Raw genomic sequence first — 17,706 nt, 5'->3', positions numbered from 1 at the left:
TCTTCCTGCTCACTAAACCCTGTTACCTCTTCAGTTTCTGACACCTCCTCAGTGTTAGAAATTCAGGTATATAGGTTATGGTCGCCACAATGGAACCTCTAGGTGCCACATTTTTTGTTTTTGCAATGAAACCTCTTATTGTTATTTTTATTCTTAATTTCATTTCTCTCTCTCTCTCTCTACATATATATATATATATATATATATATATATATATATATATATATTAAAGAACAAATCTGAAAGTGATTTGCAACACATTAAAACATCAAACAAAACAATCCAGAATACAGTGGTACCTTGGTTCCCGTACGGCTTGGCTCCCAAACAAATCGGCTCCCGTACACTGCAAACCCGGAAGTGAGTGTTCTGGTCTGCGAACGTTTTTTTGGAAGCCGGACGTCTGACACGGCTTCCTATTGAGTGCAAGAAGCTCCTGTAGCTGTGCCTTGGTTTCCGAACCGTTTTGGGAGTCGAACGGACTGCCGGAACGGATTAAGTTCGACAATCAAGGTACCACTATAAAACACAATTCAGGCTTCAAGGAAAATATTTCAGAACCTCCTCTAAGTGTCATTTTGCTTTCCCTAGTCACCAACTTGACTTCCAGAGATCTCCACGTGGTCACAATTGGACCCATGCCAGTCGCAAAACGTGCCTGGCTAATTTTGAACACTGCTCCTGCTCCCAGTCTCCTCCCTCTCCTCCCTCTGACCACTCATTGTTGTTCCACCACCAGTCCCCTGGCTCTGAGCCTTTTTCCCTTGGGGGTTCCCTTGGGGGGGGGTGTTCCCCAGCTGGTTCCTGCCCCCACTCCTCTGCATCCAGCCAGTCCATGACAGGGAGTGAGGACAGGCCCGAGAAGGTGTTAACACCATTGGACCGGCTGGCAGAGGCTGCTTACGTAGTCTACATTTAACGCACACCACTCCCCCCCCCCAAAAAAAAATCCCAGGGACTGTAGTTCTCTGAGGAGTAAAAGCAATGCACATGTTGTGTAGGCAGCCACAGTTCAAGGGCCGGGACAGAGACCCACTCCGGAAAATCCTCTCCCCTGGCGCCGCGGGTCAAAGCGTTAGCAGGAAGACCCCATCAATGCCAGGCGCCCAGATGGTCTCTGCCACATCACGTTAGGGAAACCTTTGGAAACAAGGCCGCAGCCAGCCCAAGCCTTCTGCCAGTCCGCTTGGGGATGCAGGCAGGGCAGAGGGAGCGTGTGGAAAACATACGCAAAGCACCCAGCTGTCTGCCAGCCCAGATGCGGTACAATCCGTGCCCGTGTACGCGGCTCCGGGGTCCACGCACATGCGTTTTTCTTTGAGAAGCTGGCCCACGCACTCATGCCTCCGTTTAGCAAACGGGTGTATCTATTTGCAAATCAAATGGCCATCGTTCTCCTGAGCGATGAAAGGACTCCTTGGGGAACGATAGCAGAGCACCTTCTCTGCACGCGCAAAGGTTTAAGTCCCTGGCATCGCCAGTTTAAAAGATCTGGCAGCAGGTAAGCGGGGGAAAGCCCCTCTCTGCTAGAGAGCTGGGAGAATGGCTGCCTGTCTGAGCTGACAATATTAGGCTTGATGGTCAAACAGTCTGATTCGGTAGAAGCCAGCTTCCTGTTCTCCAAGCACATTCACACTGCTTTGCCCCGAATATGTCACACAACCTGGGAGAACACCAAAAGCGCGCTGGTGCCGCCATGTCTCTGACGCAAAGCTGCTTAAAAGGAGCTCATTAATTCTGACATGCTTGCGGGAGCAGAAATGCTTAATTTCACGAAAAGGGAAGTTCCAGCACTCATCTTACCTATGAACCCGTGTTCCCTTTCTCAGGAGCCGGGCCCTACAAGACAGAGTCACGGCAGATGTCCACAGACGGGCAGTATGGTGCAATGGTCAGACTTACATTGGGGGGCAGGGGACTGAGTTCAGTAAGCCGCAATGCTTACTGAATTACCTCAGCTCTCAGCCTAATCTACGTCACAGGGCTGTTGCGAGGATAAAATTGGAGGGAAAGTGGGGGAAAGAGAGAATTACATACGCCATCCCAAGGTTTTCAGGGGAAGGGCCGGGATAAAAATGTAACAAATAACAAAACTTCAACATGGGCTGGCTTGGAAAAGATGGCCGAATTCTGAGAGAAAGCGATTTTACAAACTGGGAGGATTGCGGGTGAACAGCGCCGCCCCTTCGCCAGTGAGTCGTATACACTATTTAATTTTTGTGATGTGCTTAATTTTTAAAAAGGCAATGAGCAGTCAAAAAAGGAGGAGGATTTAGTGGCAAGGGTGCTCAAATACAGACTCCTCAAATAGAATTAAAAATATAAATGAAAAATATAATGAAAAACAGTGGCAGGGAATGCATAACGAATGGCCTGGGACCTCTTTAGAACCATATTCTAACCACACTATCTGAGTCTGTACCAAACCTTACAATCTCCTGCTGGATAGCTCAGTTGGTAGGGCAAGACACTCTTAATCCCAGGGTTGTGGGTTTGAGCCCCACGTTGGGTGAAAGACTCCTGCGTTGCAGGGGGTTGGACTAGATGACCCTTGTGTACCTTTCCAATTCTACAATTCTATGTCACTATCTGTGGTTAGGTGGCTGATGACCACAAGGAGGTTCCTCTAAGTCATGGTGTTTCACATTTGGAGTGCTCACTCCAAAGAGGCCTGCCTGGCCCCTGCTCTTACAGCTTTTTAATAATAATAATAATAATAATAATAATAATAATAATAATAATAATAATAATATCCAGACATTCCAGTGTGTTATACAGCTAGTTTTAAGCAGCGCTTTTTTTCTTTAAAAAATAATAATGTTATGGGGTACTCTCATTTTCCTACTCATATTGAAATACTTCCCCTCAATGAGGCCAAACTTAGATACACAAAATGTTTAGGGGTATGCGTCCCCCCCAGAAAAAAGCACTGGTTTTAAGTGTTGCTTTATTGTCCAGTCTGATTTAATTAAATTGATGCTGCCAGGGAGTTGTGGTTTGTTTGGTTTTTTTGCATTTCGGATTAATGAATTTTTATTATAACATTTTATTCTTTTAAACTGCAAGGTGTACCGGGAACCGAAGATTGGCGGATACAAAACAGGGTAGGTGCATTCTTTCGTGGCAGACTATTGCTTTTAAAAATGAATCATGGTACAGTGGTACCTCGGGTTACAGACGCTTCAGGCTACATACGCTTCAGGTTACAGACTCTGCTAACCCAGAAATAGTGCTTCAGGTTAAGAACTTTGCTTCAGGATGAGAACAGAAATTGTGCTCCGGGGGCGTGGTGGCAGCAGAAGGCCCCATTAGCTAAAATGGTGCTTCAGGTTATGAACAGTTTCAGGTTAAGAACGGACCTCTGGAACGAATTAAGTACTTAACCCGAGGTACCACTGTACCTGACTTGGACTAGGCCAACAGCAGGAAATAATGCAGTTTAACCGGGAAAAGAACTGTGGCCCCACTTAGGAGGATTTGAGAAGCTCATAAGGATGGAGGAACAGCCCTGCGATGTCAGAACAATTGGGCACTGAACCCATCACCCGGCTTGGTTGGCTGCCCAGCTGGCATTGGCCCTCGACAGAGCCTTTCACTGGTGGCTCCATGATTGTGAGATACCCCTCCCCACATACTCTCAAACATTTCCCTGATGAAAATAGAGACATCCTCCTCCAACATTTCTCCGAGGAAAAGAGGGACGTCCTAAGGGAAAGCGGGACATTCTGGGATCAAATCAGAAACTGGGACGGCTTCTGTAAATCCAGACTGTCCCTGGAAAACAGAGGCACTTGGAGGGACTGTCCCTAGTGAGGTGCGTTTGCTGGAAATGCTACAGGTTCCCCATTCGCCAGTTTAAATAGAATTATATATCTCAATGTTGCAGAGAGGACTGTGATCTGCAGTCCTGTTCAGTCAGTGGTCAAGGGTGCACTAACTGCCGGTGGGCAGTTTCATGCCCTCTGTGGCTCCCTTCTTATGGTTTTTGGTCTTTAGCTAGAAACTGGACTAGAGAGGACTCCTTCAAATAGAGAACAGTCTCTGTGAAATAGGGCACACGGCCACCCTAGTTCTTGGGATAGCCTGGAACCCTCTGCAGGTTGGCCAGTTGCATTATGCATACAGTGGTACCTCGGGTTACATACACTTCAGGTTACATACACTTCAGGTTACAGACTCCGCTAACCCAGAAATAGTACCTCGGGTTAAGAACTTTGCTTCAGGATGAGAACAGAAATCGCGCAGCGGCAGTGGGAGGCCCCATTAGCTAAAGTGGTACCTCAGGTTAAGAACAGTTTCAGCTTAAGAGCAGACCTTCAGAACGAATTAAGTTCTTAACCCGAAGTTAGCACACCTCAGCCTTTTGCAAAGCAGTCTTCTCTATGCCACTGTTTATGGCCAGTTTTAGCCTGTGATGAGAATTGTGATCATCATCATCTTTTCTCAGCATAAGCCAGATATGGATCAAGCATGTCAGAGATAAAATATCTGAAAGGGACATTGATTTTTTTTCACCTCTGTTTGTGTCTGGGCATTCCAAGCCTTCAGGAAACTTCCTAGGAAGGCAATATGTCTGATGCTTGTTTGTTTCACATTTCCGCAGGAAGATAAATAGGAATGCCTCCTAACTTTCAAGAGTCATGAGGCACCTTAAGACTCACACATTTAATAGTACAGTCCTACACATGTTTACTCAGAAGTAAGTCCTACTGTACCCAACGGGACCTGCTCCCAGGATCTGCCAATTCTGGTCCCCTTGGTTTCTCATTTTCCCAACCTTAATTTCCGTTCTTGAAATTGCAATTTCAAGAAAATTCATCAGCACTTTTGCAAATTTCTCCCAATAAATACATCTTTGTATGCAGTTTTGAGCAATGTACTCATTCTTGTAAGGAGTTTCTCATAATGCAATGCTTTTTGGTATGTTGCTTTTGGGAACATATTCATTTTAACGCACACTTTCCCCACCCCCTTACATATGCACCTTTGTAAGCACAGTTTGGTCAAACAACTGCATCACAAAATTCGGACTAGTGCGAATTTTGAAGGAAGGTCGTTGTTTCGGTCCTCATACAGTTTTTCAAAGTGCACATCTGACCGATTTGCCTTCAAGAGCAAACAGAACAGAATTTCTTCCCCCATCCACTACTCCTAGGTACAGGATTGCAGTCATACTATGGCACGAACTTTCGTAAACACGCATCATCAGACCAGATGGTGCACTTAAGTAATTTTAGACTCGTGGCTTAATGGCTTCTGGGCAAGGGCAGGCCTCTTTTCACGTACTTTAAAATATAGCAACCCAGCCCTGCTGGGTTTGGAGTCCTCCTGCTCAGCCCTGATGACATCTCTGCATCTGATGAAACAGGCTCCTGTTTATGCCACATTAAAAGATGTTAAAGAACAAGTCTTCCGAGTTCCTTTCTTTGGGGCGGTGGGAAGGCAACTGCCTAATGCAGTTTGTCTTTCTGGAACATACTTCTTTCAAGCAATTTAAGTATCAGCTCCAAGAGCAGACAGAACAATAGGACCATTCATGCTGGCAAATTTCCATATCCTTTCTATTTTTAATTGTGAGGTTTTGGCATATGGATCTCTTCTTGTTTTCTTTTATCATCGTCATTCTTTTGAAAGCCCTATAACAGGAAACATGTTTGTGAGTGTGAGAGAGGGAGTGTCCCTATTTCTTTGGTTCATTCGCACCTGACAAAGATCAGGAATATCCCCATTTCAGAGACAGGCAGGTTAAGGCCTTGATCCAGCTCTTGTGTTCTTCCAAGGCATTGCAGTGCTCCATGTGAATTTTACAAGAGCTCACCTCCACTGCACAAACTTAAGTGCACATTAGGAGCATGTCAATGCAACCTTCCCTCTGCCTCTGAGTCTTCGTGTGCTTGCACAAATGTAGCCAATCAGCACCACCCACAAGAAAGAGAGAGGTATCAGCAGGCTCAAGGTACACCTGGTGTCTGCAGAAGTGCACACACACACACAAACCTGGGTGAGGGGAATCCCAAACAGCCCAGTGCTGAGAGAAAAGAGAAAAGGGAACCAAGGGGGAAGGAGGATGGAATGGAGCAGCTGGACAAAAAGGAAGAAAGAACCATAGACATAAAAAAAGGTGTAGAGAATCCTCTCATTGCCTTGGATAGGTAGCTTCCTGGTTCACTGTTTTTAAACGTCTCCAGGGATGGCAGTGAAAGCTGCCCAGAGAAAACAATGGAGAAATCCAAGATTTTAATATGCCTGGAATCAGGCATGAGAACATCCCACCCCCACCCTGCTTCGTCTAAATTTGATCTCTGCCCCCACTGTCAATATAAGAAACAAGTCCAATGAATACTGAGCGTGTTCAGTGGGCACAGAATGCTGCCTGGTTGTGGGAAAGAGAGAGAAAGGGAAATGGGGCAGAGCTGGAGGAAATTGGCATGCCTGGCATCCTGAACAGAAGCACTCCGAACTGCAGCATTTTGTCGCGGGACCCTTCCTGTCATTGCATGTACATGCACCGCTGAACTGCACGCATCCACACGCAGACCCAGCAGCATGCAGACATCCATGCAGGTCGGAGTACCCTGCCTATCGCTGAAATATTTCCCATGCCTCAACTGAGAACCTGCAAGCAGCCGAGCTGGAACAGACTGAGGTCTGTCTAGCTAAGCATTCAATTTCCAACAGATGCCTCTGCAAGCACATAAGCAGAGCATGGAAGCAACAGTCATCCTCTACAGTTTGTCCCCAGCACCGGACACACCTCCACCAACCTGTTGCACATCATCCCTCGCTCATTACGCACATGCTCATTGGCTGGGCAAAAAAGGACTCAGCCACAGTCTAATTCCGCTCCACTTGGTCCACTGCCCAGCATGCAACTGGGACTTCCACCGGTAACACCCAGCCCTCGAAACCTGCCTTGGCGTTAAGCACACAGGCAAAGCACTTTGAACGCCGACGCCCACCTCACTTAGCGCTCACCGCGCACAAAACTGGCACACGGAACTCCACCAGGGCGACAACAATTAGCACAGGGCCTGCTGCTTTCAAGAGAAATTCACAATAGCCTGCCGCCACCCCCCACTGAGCACATACGCTGAAACTCAGGAAAGCATGTCACACAACCCTCATGCAAATGTCGAACACCCACCCAGCATGGGCATGTTGTAAATGTGCAAGGACACACACACCTGTGGCGCGCTCGGCAGGTGCTCCCCTGCTGTCTTGCTGGCCGCCAGTTGGATGCCACGCAGAAGGAAGGAAGGAAGCCAGGAGAGAGAGATGTGTCCGTGCGTGAAAGCGTGTGTCCGAGTGCTGTGCGCACGCTCTCAGGGGGAGACACGGGGATTTCAGCTCCCCAGCTCCCACATCAGACCGCTTCAATCACTCGCCACTCCCCACCCCCGCATGCAATGAGTCACTGTGCTGTGTGTGAAGGAGATGAGGAGGAGGAACAAGAGAAACGGGGATTTTCGAGGGAACCTCCACAAAGGTGGTTTGGAGCAGTGTGCTAGTGCCACCGCCCCCACGTCAGTGCAGAAGTGCACAGGAGAGAGGAAGAAGATTCCTCCTCTACAGGGTCTCCAAGGCTGGGGGTGGAAGGGAACGGGAAGGAAGGCAGGGGTGGGAAACCAAACCGACATGAAGGCAGCTCTATACATTAAAAAAAAGAGAGCACAGCGTAGCAAGGAAGGGTTGGGGGAGACGGGAGGAAGGAGTTAATGCTGCGATTTAGCACATCTCCAGCCCCAACTGTGTGCCAGGAACAGCACTTTTTTTAAAAAAAGGCCCCCGTCCAGGAGTCCTTGCAGTTTACACGACGCACACAAATGAACATGAAAGCTGTTTCCTTCGGCTCCACGCTGCTCCCTCCTTCGGCTGCGTGGAGAGAGCTTGTGGGGAACTGTTGTGTTGTACATAAAAAGGCCTTGACTAATTGGGGCTGCTGCGATTCCAGACAGGGCTCCCCTATGTGTCTGGGTCTGCTGCTGGCGGAGGAGGAGAGAAAAAGCAGAGCATCTCTGGCAAGGTAGCAGAGAGAGGGAGGGACATGGCAGCAGTGCTAATGAGGCCCGGGCAGGTGAACAATAGCCGGCGTAACCCAGGCGGGAATCTGCCACCATCTGCTCACGTGGGAAGAGGGGAAGGCAGGCGGGCAAGACGTAAGAGTGTTTTGGATCAGGCCAATAGCCCAGCATCCTGTTTCTCACAGACACTGACCAGATGCCTGCTGGGAGCCTGCACGCAGGACCCAAGGGCAATGGTGCTCTCCCCTCCTGTGGTTTTGAGCAGCTGGAATTCAGGGCAGGGTTCGAAATTCGCCAGGCGCATTTTGCACCTAGCGGGTGGTGCTGTGGTTTAAACCACAAGCCTAGGACTTGCCGATCAGAAGGTCGGCGGTTTGAATCCCCGCAACAGGGTGAGCTCCCGTTGCTCGGTCCCTGCTCCTGCCAACCTAGCAGTTCGAAAGCACGTCAAAGTGCAAGTAGATAAATAGGTACCACTCCGGCGGGAAGGTAAATGGCATTTCCGTGCGCTGCTCTGGTTCGCCAGAAGCGGCTTAGTCCTGCTGGCCACATGACCTGGAAGCTGTACGCCGCCTCCCTCGGCCTATAGAGCGAGATGAGTGCCGCAACCCCAGAGTCGGCCACGACTGGACCTAATATTCAGGGGTCCCCTTTACCTTATTGGCCACTTAAGAACAAGTGAAGATGCCTAGGATGTCTCCAGCATTTGGGGGATCCTTGGATCTTGACTGTTTTCAGACGCTAGAAAACACATCCTTTGGAACTCGTTTCTATTTTATCTGCACAATCAGAATGAATTTCAGGAACCAAAAAGCAGTATTTTAAAAATACGACTTTCAAGCCATTCGGCTTCAAAATGGCAACTAGATATTCCGTTTTGGCGACTGTAACCCTGGTTTAAGGAGCCATTTGGCACCTAGCTTATATATCTGAGTTCCTAACACTGATTCAGAGGCATGTTGCCTCCCTCAGCGGAGGAAACAGCAGTTAACAGGAACAGCCACAAACAGCCTTGCCCACCACAAATCTGCCCAGTCCTCTTTTCAAGCCATCATGGCGTCTTGTGGGAGAGCATTCCAGACTTTTAACAAGGTGCAGTGCAAAGTAGTGCTTTCTTTCACCCGGCAGGGGCAAGAAAATGAAGGTCCATGAACCCACCCCTCACCCCCGCCAAATCATAGGACTCCTCCTGGCTTCACAGAGCCGGCCCTACCATTTACCATGTCTTCAAGCAGCCGGTTTTGAGCATCATGCAAGTAATCTGTTAATTAAAACTATTACCATTCTTGCTGCCAGGGAGGAATAGAGGTGCTTGTGAGATTTTCGGCCCCAGGTGCCAAAATAACTTGGCCAGCCGGGCACCATGACTTTTTTTTTTTGGCAGCTGGGAGGATGCGGGGAATCGACTGCCACTTGCTGTTCTGCCTCAGGCAGCAACACGCCTTGGGCCCTGGCTCCTCAAGTTTACCTCAGCTTAACTGAGGGATAAGGGAAGCCTGTAGTCCTTCATGTACTGGTGGACTACAACTCCCATCATCCCTCGCTTAACTGAGGGATAAGGGAAGCCTGTAGTCCTTCATGTACTGGTGGACTACAACTCCCATCATCCCTCGCTTAACTGAGGGATAAGGGAAGCCTGTAGTCCTTCATGTACTGGTGGACTACAACTCCCATCATCCCTCGCTTAACTGACGGATAAGGGAAGCCTGTAGTCCTTCATGTACTGGTGGACTACAACTCCCATCATCCCTCGCTTAACTGAGGGATAAGGGAAGCCTGTAGTCCTTCATGTACTGGTGGACTACAACTCCCATCATCCCTCGCTTAACTGAGGGATAAGGGAAGCCTGTAGTCCTTCATGTACTGGTGGACTACAACTCCCATCATCCCTCGCTTAACTGAGGGATAAGGGAAGCCTGTAGTCCTTCATATACTGGTGGACTACAACTCCCATCATCCCTGACTACTGGCCATGAGGGCTGGGGCCGCAGATCCCGCAACTCCGGCCTAGTCTCCCTCCCCAATCCAGCAGTTCTCAACTGCTATGATTCATGAGGACAAGCCCCACTGGAACACACCCCTTCCAGGCATCTTGGGGTGATGGTGGAGACTGTTCCTGCACACCCTTTGCTCCACTTTGCTTGTGTTATAATCCAGGGATGGTGGACCTGGGAGCCTGCAACAATCATCAATCCCAGCCAGCATGGCCAAGGGCCAGGACTGATGGGAGTTGTAGTCCCAGTAACAATCGGAGGGAGGGAGGTTTTTACAGCCCAGCATTATGGCTGGGAGCAGTGCTATTTTTCTAGGAAAAGAGGTGTCGTAACTCACCACGAACAGCTCGCTCGTTTCTCTTTGAATGGCAATAGTGCCCACCTGAGAGGTGCCGGAACTCAGCCCAGCTGAAAAAAGCCATGGCTAGGAAACATCTGGTTTCCAACACTGTGATACATCACCAGAAGAATTGATGCTTTTGAATTATGGTGCTGGAGGAGACTCTTGAGAGTCCCATGGACTGCAAGAAGATCAAACCTATCCATTCTCATGGAAATCAGCCCCGAGTGCTCACTGGAAGGACAGATCCTGAAGCTGAGGCTCCAATACTTTGGCCACCTCATGAGAAGAGAAGACTCCCTGGAAAAGACCCTGATGTTGGGAAAGATGGAGGGCACAAGGAGAAGGGGACGTCAGAGGACGAGATGGCTGGACAGTGTTCTCAAAGCTACCAGCATGAGTTTGACCAAGCTGCGGGAGGCAGTGGAAGACAGGAGTGCCTGGTGTGCTCTGGTCCATGGGGTCACAAAGAGTCGGTCACGACTAAATGACTAAACAACAACAACAATAAAACATCGCAATAGACCAATATATCACGATATCTGAATTAAGGATGGAGCTACACAGAGACATTGGCTGGCTTCACAGTTTTCCCCGCATCGTGATTTTTTGCATAGCACACACGCATACGCATCATTATTTGCGATATATTGCCAGGTCAAAAATCACGAAACCGATAACACAATATGGACTTCAAACCAGTTTGGGGCGATATATCACCCAGCCCTGCCCAGCATCAGATCTAGAACCATATACCCTGTGAACTCGAGAGTCACGACTTTCCCCTCTCATCCTCCTCTCAAGTAATGCTATCAGGGCAGGACCCTGGGGCAGAGGTCCAGGCCCCACCCAGCAGAAAGTGCAGGCCCCCATTCCCCAAATGCAGCAATTCTGGCTTACCATATTTTGAAGACAAGTGCAGCCATACACATAGGAACCAGACCACTGGTCCCAATAGCTCAGTAGTGTCAGGGGCTCCCAGGATTTCAGGCAGGAGTCACTCCCAGGCCTGCCCAAAGATGTCAGTGATTGGATGGACCAGAGACGTTTTGCACACAAAGCTGAAGATCTACCTGTGAGATGCAGCCCTTCGTCATATTTGCACTGTTTACCTTGCAGTCAAAAGGTGGGGAGATTGCGATTTAAAAACAAGTAATACACATCGCTATCTAAACAGCCACCCACATCCTCATAACACTAAGGGGGGATAGGAAGAGCACAAGATTCTTCATCTCAAGGTCATGGGTTCGAGACTCACCTTGGGCAAAACATTCCTGCATCGGCGGGGGCTGGACTAGATGCCCCCTTGTGGTCCCTTCCAACTCTACAATTCTATGATCAGGCACATCTAGTTGAGAATCCTGCTCTCACATTGACCAGAGCAGGACCTGGGAGCAACTGTGCTTTCCCCTCCAACAGCGGAGAAAGGGTGGTGGAGAGTCTAAAATTACCTAACCCCCACGGGCTTCTTTCACCTGCTGGCTTGTTCATGCGTCGTCCAGTGAACCCAGGAGTCCGGCCTCCCAGGAGTCCAGCTGCCCTCATTCGCTCTCGCCTGATAGGCCCCAACCCTGCACATATATAAAGCGATGAGTCCCTCCCCTCCCCAAGTCTGCCTTTCCCAGAGCTTGCATCTCCGGGTAACATGACCCACCCCTGTTGCATCCACAGCCGTGTCGGGTCGATAGGACACCTTGTCGCTGCCAGAAAGAGGAATCCTAACACCGTCCCGCAAACTTTTCCCGCAACCCCCTTGATGAAGCGATTGCCACTTGATTCGCCTATTGGTGGAGGGAGAGGAATCCATATATCCCCTCCCTCCTGATTCTTAATATTGGTTTCCTTCTAATTCCAGTAATGGGGGGAGGGGCGACTGCTGCGTTTCTCCAAAATGGGAACAGAATTCCTAGGAGGGGGGGGGGAGTTGCAAATCAGAACTCCTGAAATTCTTCCAGGAGGTTTTGGGGTGGTGGGTGGGGAGCTGGGAGGCAGGATTTTTTAGCAGTCAGGGGTGGGGCCTAGTGGGGTGAGTGAGAGCTCTAATATTCACAAGCAGGGTAGAGAAGACCGCAAATCCCATCATCCCTGACCATTGGCAGTACTGCTTGTGGCTGATGGGAGTTGGAGTCTCAGCAACACCTGGAGGCTAACAGACCATCCTTGGTCCAAAGCAAAGCATCTGAAATCAAGAAGCAAAGATGGAGCAAGGCAGGTGATTCTGTTGGGACTCCATTTCCCATCATCCCCAGCCAGCAGGGCCAGTGGCCAGGGATGATGGGAGTAGGAGTCCCGCAATAGCTCAGTTGGTAGATCATGAGACTCTGACTCTCAGGTTCACGGGTTCCAAGCCCCGCATTGGGCAAAAGATTCCTGCATTGCAGGGAGTTGGATTAGATGACCCCCATGGTTCCCTCCAAAGTCTACAATTCTATGAGAATATCTGGAGGGCCACAGGCTCCCCCATAGGAGAAAACAGTTCATACTTTCCTCAAACTAGCACACGAAGCAATTCACACATGCATATATACATACAAAAGACACACACCAAGCAAATAGCATAATACTGTAGTTCACGAGACAAATATTGTGGATGCATTTATTTTTGTTTAATGCATGACAAATTCCCCATGTGGATACTGCTTTTCTGCGGGACCGGGGTGGGAAACCTGTGGCCCTCTGGAAGTTGGTGGACTACAACTCCCATCATCCCTGGCCGCACAGACTGGGGATGATGGGAGTTGGAGTCCAGCAACTTCTACCAGGACCTAGTTTTCCGCGGCCTGATACAGAAAGTTGCATTTACTCTGCAGGAACACCTGTAACATGCATGATAGGCACACGAGTCTATTAGGCCCAATATGCACAAGGCAAAACAGACATGCATGTCCATCACAGTTTCCAACAGAATGCATGCAGGTAAAGTGTGAAGATTTTTGATTGATGACCCCCAACTACTCATGGCTTGAATAAAAGTATCCCCAATCTCCCAGGCACATTTTCCTCATTCAGCTACACAGACACACACGCACGCACACGTTAACATCTCCCATCTCTAACGTGAGTTGTGAAGCTGCAGCGCAAACGCACAGGGTGTTACTAGAATCCTATTTATTGCACACAGAAAAACAGCTGCTCTATCGCACTCGCACCCTTGGTGCATTCACAAACCAAGCACGAGCTATGGTGGTGTTACACACGCCCGGTCACGGGATGGCTGTTGACACACGTGTTTCACGCAGAAGGCTGGGGGAGAGGGGAAGACGCTGCGTGGGCACCAGTGCTTCAGGTACCCTTGTGCAAATCACACCCTCTGCCTTGTCTGGGCAGGCACGTGCACACACGTGCACACGCGTGTGAGCTCCCTCTGTTCTCGAGCTCTACGGAACGCCTCTGGCTATCACGCCTGTTCTCACTGCCCTCTTCTGCTCCAGGGGACGCGGCCTTCACTGACCTTCCTCCCTGCCTCGCACCCCTTCTCCTCCTCGCACCCAAGCCTCGCCTTGCCTCGCACCCACGCTACCTCCCCCCTGCACACTCCCTGGCACACGAGCGTGCACACATACACAGGAGGCCAGCTCTGGCTGCCGAAATGCTCCCCTAATCACATTAGCAGCGTGTTGGCACAACAGCCGCCCCGGGGAGGCTGGCCCATTGTCTGTGCCCTGACGTGCCGAGCCCTGCCAACCGCCTCCTAATTACACCCTGTGCCAGGCAGGGGTGTGTGTGTCTGTGTGCATGCATGCGGGGGAGGCCCGTGCAAGCCTGATGGGTGCTGCCCCCATCACCCGCCCCCACCGCCAAGCACCAGCAGGGGCCCAGTATCCATACATTGCTGCCTGGCTGCATGCAGCTGCAGCGCATCCACGTTCCTCCTCCCTCCCCCCCCCCCCGCAAAAAAAGAAGCAAAGCGTTTTAACCTGGCCCTAAACCACTTGCACCCCTGTTCCACTGCACCCCAGACATTGCCCCCTTCTCTCTTCCCTCCTCCCATCCTCAGCTCTTAGGCTTCCCCACCGAGACCCTAACCCTTCTCATCTTACCCCCACCTGTGCCTCGCCCCCAAGCCTGCAGCCCGCCCCCCGCCTTTCCAGATGCACCCCTCAATCAAATGCCCCCTGGCCCCACCCCCTCTCGCGTTCCAGCCGCCTGCATGCCTCCACAGCCCCCCCCGCTGCCCCCCCAAAGTGCACCCCTCTTTTCTCCCTACGGAGCACCCCTTTCTGCTCTCGCCCTACACCCGGCCCACCTGTACCGCACTTTCCTCCTCCTCTCTGCAGCGATGTCCGTGGGTCGGGGGGGTCCCCTCGACCATGCAACCTCCCTCTTCTCAGCGCACCCCTATTCTCTTCTCCCACCAACACCTCCTCCTCCGATGGGGAAAGCAAAGCAACCAACCCCCGACCGCATCGCCCGGCCCTGCGCCCTGTCTCCGCGGTAGGGGCGGCGGCGGCAGCAGCAGCGCCCGCCCGGAGTCGCCTTTCCCTTACCTGCAGGACAGAGGCGGCAGCGGAGTAGCCGCTGCTTGCTGCGCGAAGGGCGGGCGCCTTGTTGAGCTCCACGACCGCCGCCTCCCTCGCCCGGCTGCCCGGGGGCTGGCGCTGCCGGCCGAAGCGGCGGCGCTAGAGGGCGCGCGTCCTGGAAAGGGATGGATGGATGGATAGATGGAAGGAAGGAAGGAAGGAGGGGAGGAAAGAGGAGAGGTGGGGTGGTGGCGGGCGAAGAGAGCTGCAGCAGGCAGCCCTCTTCCCCAAACCCGGGTGGGTCAGGGGGCGGCGGGAAGGAACAGGAGGGTTCCCCGCGTGGAAAGGCTGCAAGCGGAGGCTGGACGGCGGCGCTCGTGCCTTGCGCGTGTACACGGGCTGTGCATCGCCGGGGTGCATGGCCCAGCGTGCGCGCGCACGCCCAGCAAGGCTCTAGGAGCGGCGGTGCATTTTCTGGGTTCCGGGGCGGGAACTGGGGCAGCCCCCGGTTTTGCAAAGGCATCTTGGAGGCGCTGGGTGGTGCAGATGGACGCAGGTGGTGGGTGCCCCTTACGGGGAGGGTCGAGGAAGGGGAGTCCGGCAAGGCAGAAGGTGCCCCGGAGATTGCCAACTTTGCAAGAGGTCCCTACAGCGGTGCCTTTGGGTCTGGGGAAAGAATTAGCAGGGCCAAGACAGCCTTTACACTGCTGCCTGGTTATTTTTTATTTTTATTTGCTGTGAAGCGCGTAACAGGCCAAGCAGGTTGCTTCTCTGCTCCTTCCCCCAGTTTGCACCCCCGACGTGCGCAAGGAGAGCTTTGCGCATTTGGGGAGCGGACCTTTCTTCCCTCGCCCTCGCCTCCTGCTTTTAACAAGCGGCTTCCTGTGCAGGAACGAAGCTTTGGGGGCCCTTCCTGCTATCGGGGATGGGAAGGAGATTCATGCGCTTAATTTCTGCATGATTCCCTAATTTCTGCATAGCTGGTGCCACAGGAGAGTTCAAGGGTAGGTAGGGGGGGACGACAACAATAACCGGCCAATAATTCGCCCCATCCCTGCCCCGTGGCTGGACTTTTGTGGTTACTGGAAGGGAGGATTTCTTAATTTCCATCATAGCTCATTATAACTGAATCATTTAATTGGAGGTTAAATCCAGACTACTATAATCCTAAACGAGCTCCCACGATTCCAGAGAAGAGATGTTAGGATTGGGGTTCTGAAGTGAGACCTGCGGGTATAGGGCAGTACAGTGGTACCTCGGGTTAAGAACTTACCGTATTTTTTGCTCTATAAGACTCACTTTTTCCCTCCTAAAAAGTAAGAGGAAATGTGTGTGCGTCTTATGGAGCGAATGCAGGCTGCGCAGCTATCCCAGAAGCCAGAACAGCAAGAGGGATCGCTGCTTTCACTGCGCCAGAAGCCAGAACTGCCTTGCTGCTTTCACTGCACAGCGATCCCTCTTGCTGTTCTGGCTTCTGGGATTCAGAATATTTTTTTTCTTGTTTTCCTCCTCCAGTCTTGTGGTCTGGTGCGTCTTATAGAGCGAAAAATACGGTAATTCATTCTGGAGGTCCGTTCTTAACCTGAAACTGTTCTTAACCTGAGGTACCACTTTAGCTAATGGGGCCTCCCGCTACAGCCACACCGCCACCACATGATTTCTGTTCTCATCCTGCCAAGTTCTTAACCCGAGGAACTATTTCTGGGTTAACGGAGTCTGTAACCTGAAGCATCTGTAACCTGAGGTACCACTGCATATTAATAATAATAATGTCCTCATCTCTCTCTTTCAGAAATCTAACATGTAGGGAAAGGGTTGTCTCACCAGAAATTAACTTTGCCTCTTCTCTGCTCCCTGCCTTAGTTTGTTTTATTCTATAAAACAATACTAACGACAAAATAGCAATCCAGCTAGGGTTGCCATATTTCAAACAGTGAAATATGTTTCACTGTTTGTTTGTTTTTTGCCAAAGTTGTTGAGCAAAATCACATTAAAAAGTAGACGTTTTTGAACTATTTTTTATGGAAAGGTTGCCATATGTTGATTTCCGCCAGGACACTGCTACCAACTGCAGTACAGTGGTACCTCAGGTTACAGACGCTTCAGGTTACAGACTCTGCTAACCCAGAAAGAGTACCTCAGGTTAAGAACTTTGCTTCAGGATGAGAACAGAAATCGCGCAGCAGCGGCAGCAGGAGGCCCCATTAGCTAAAGTGGTGCTTCAGGTTAAGAACAGTTTCAAGTTAAGAACGGACCTCCGGAATGAATTAAGTTCTTAACCCGAGGTACCACTGTATTCCAGATTTTTCTGGGAAAATTCCAGGTGTATGGCAACCCTAAAATAAGCACTATTGAATTTGTGCACACACACACACACACACACACACACACACACACACTCCCCCTTCCCCTGGGCCATCATCTTTCACTCTGTGGCAGCAATTCCCCAACCCCAGGAAAAAGTGCATCTCTGCACCAAAGCCACTGTGATGTAGTGGTTGGTGTTGGACTAGGAATCGGAAGAACCAGGGTTCAAATCCTGACTCTGCTACAAAGCTCATTGGGCGATACTTAGCCTAACCTACATTGCAGGGTTGTTGTGCAGGTATAATGGGGGAGGCGCAAACCACGTTTACCAGCTTGAGCTCCTTGGAGGAAAGGTAGGATATTAAAAAAATAAATGTTGCCCCCAGAAATAGTTGCATTGTGGTTCCTCCTTGCTGGAAAGAGGGGTGTGTCCACACACTCGCAGAAATAAAATTCTGCATCAACAAAAGCTGGATTCTGTGACTGGCATGAAACATACGCACTGGGTATGTTTGCATAATTTCTCATCAGAATTTTGAATTTTAAAAAATGATTCTTCACAAGTTGCGAGCGTTTGTGAGACA

At 50.4% G+C, this 17,706-nt stretch overlaps 1 protein-coding gene across 3 annotated transcripts in view; it reads right to left on the bottom strand.

Annotated features, from left to right (window-relative positions):
- SYT3 (synaptotagmin 3) overlaps positions 1–15,215 on the bottom strand; it is a 56,305-nt gene extending 41,090 nt beyond the window's left edge. The window contains exon 1 of one of the 3 annotated variants that reach the window (XM_081166529.1): positions 14,843–15,215. The gene's annotated coding sequence lies outside the window, so the exon portion shown is untranslated. Of the gene's footprint in view, positions 1–1,803; positions 1,827–7,184; positions 7,381–14,842 lie in introns of those variants that run through there. The other 2 variants (XM_081166530.1, XM_081166531.1) reach the window with 2 other exon arrangements.
- Between the last annotated feature and the right edge of the window lie 2,491 nt (positions 15,216–17,706).

Source organism: Podarcis bocagei, assembly GCF_964188305.1.
Source record: "Podarcis bocagei genome assembly, chromosome: 13".
NCBI lineage: Eukaryota > Metazoa > Chordata > Lepidosauria > Squamata > Lacertidae > Podarcis > Podarcis bocagei.
Note: the sequence above shows the minus strand (reverse complement) of the source record. Positions and strands in the feature narration are given on the sequence as shown.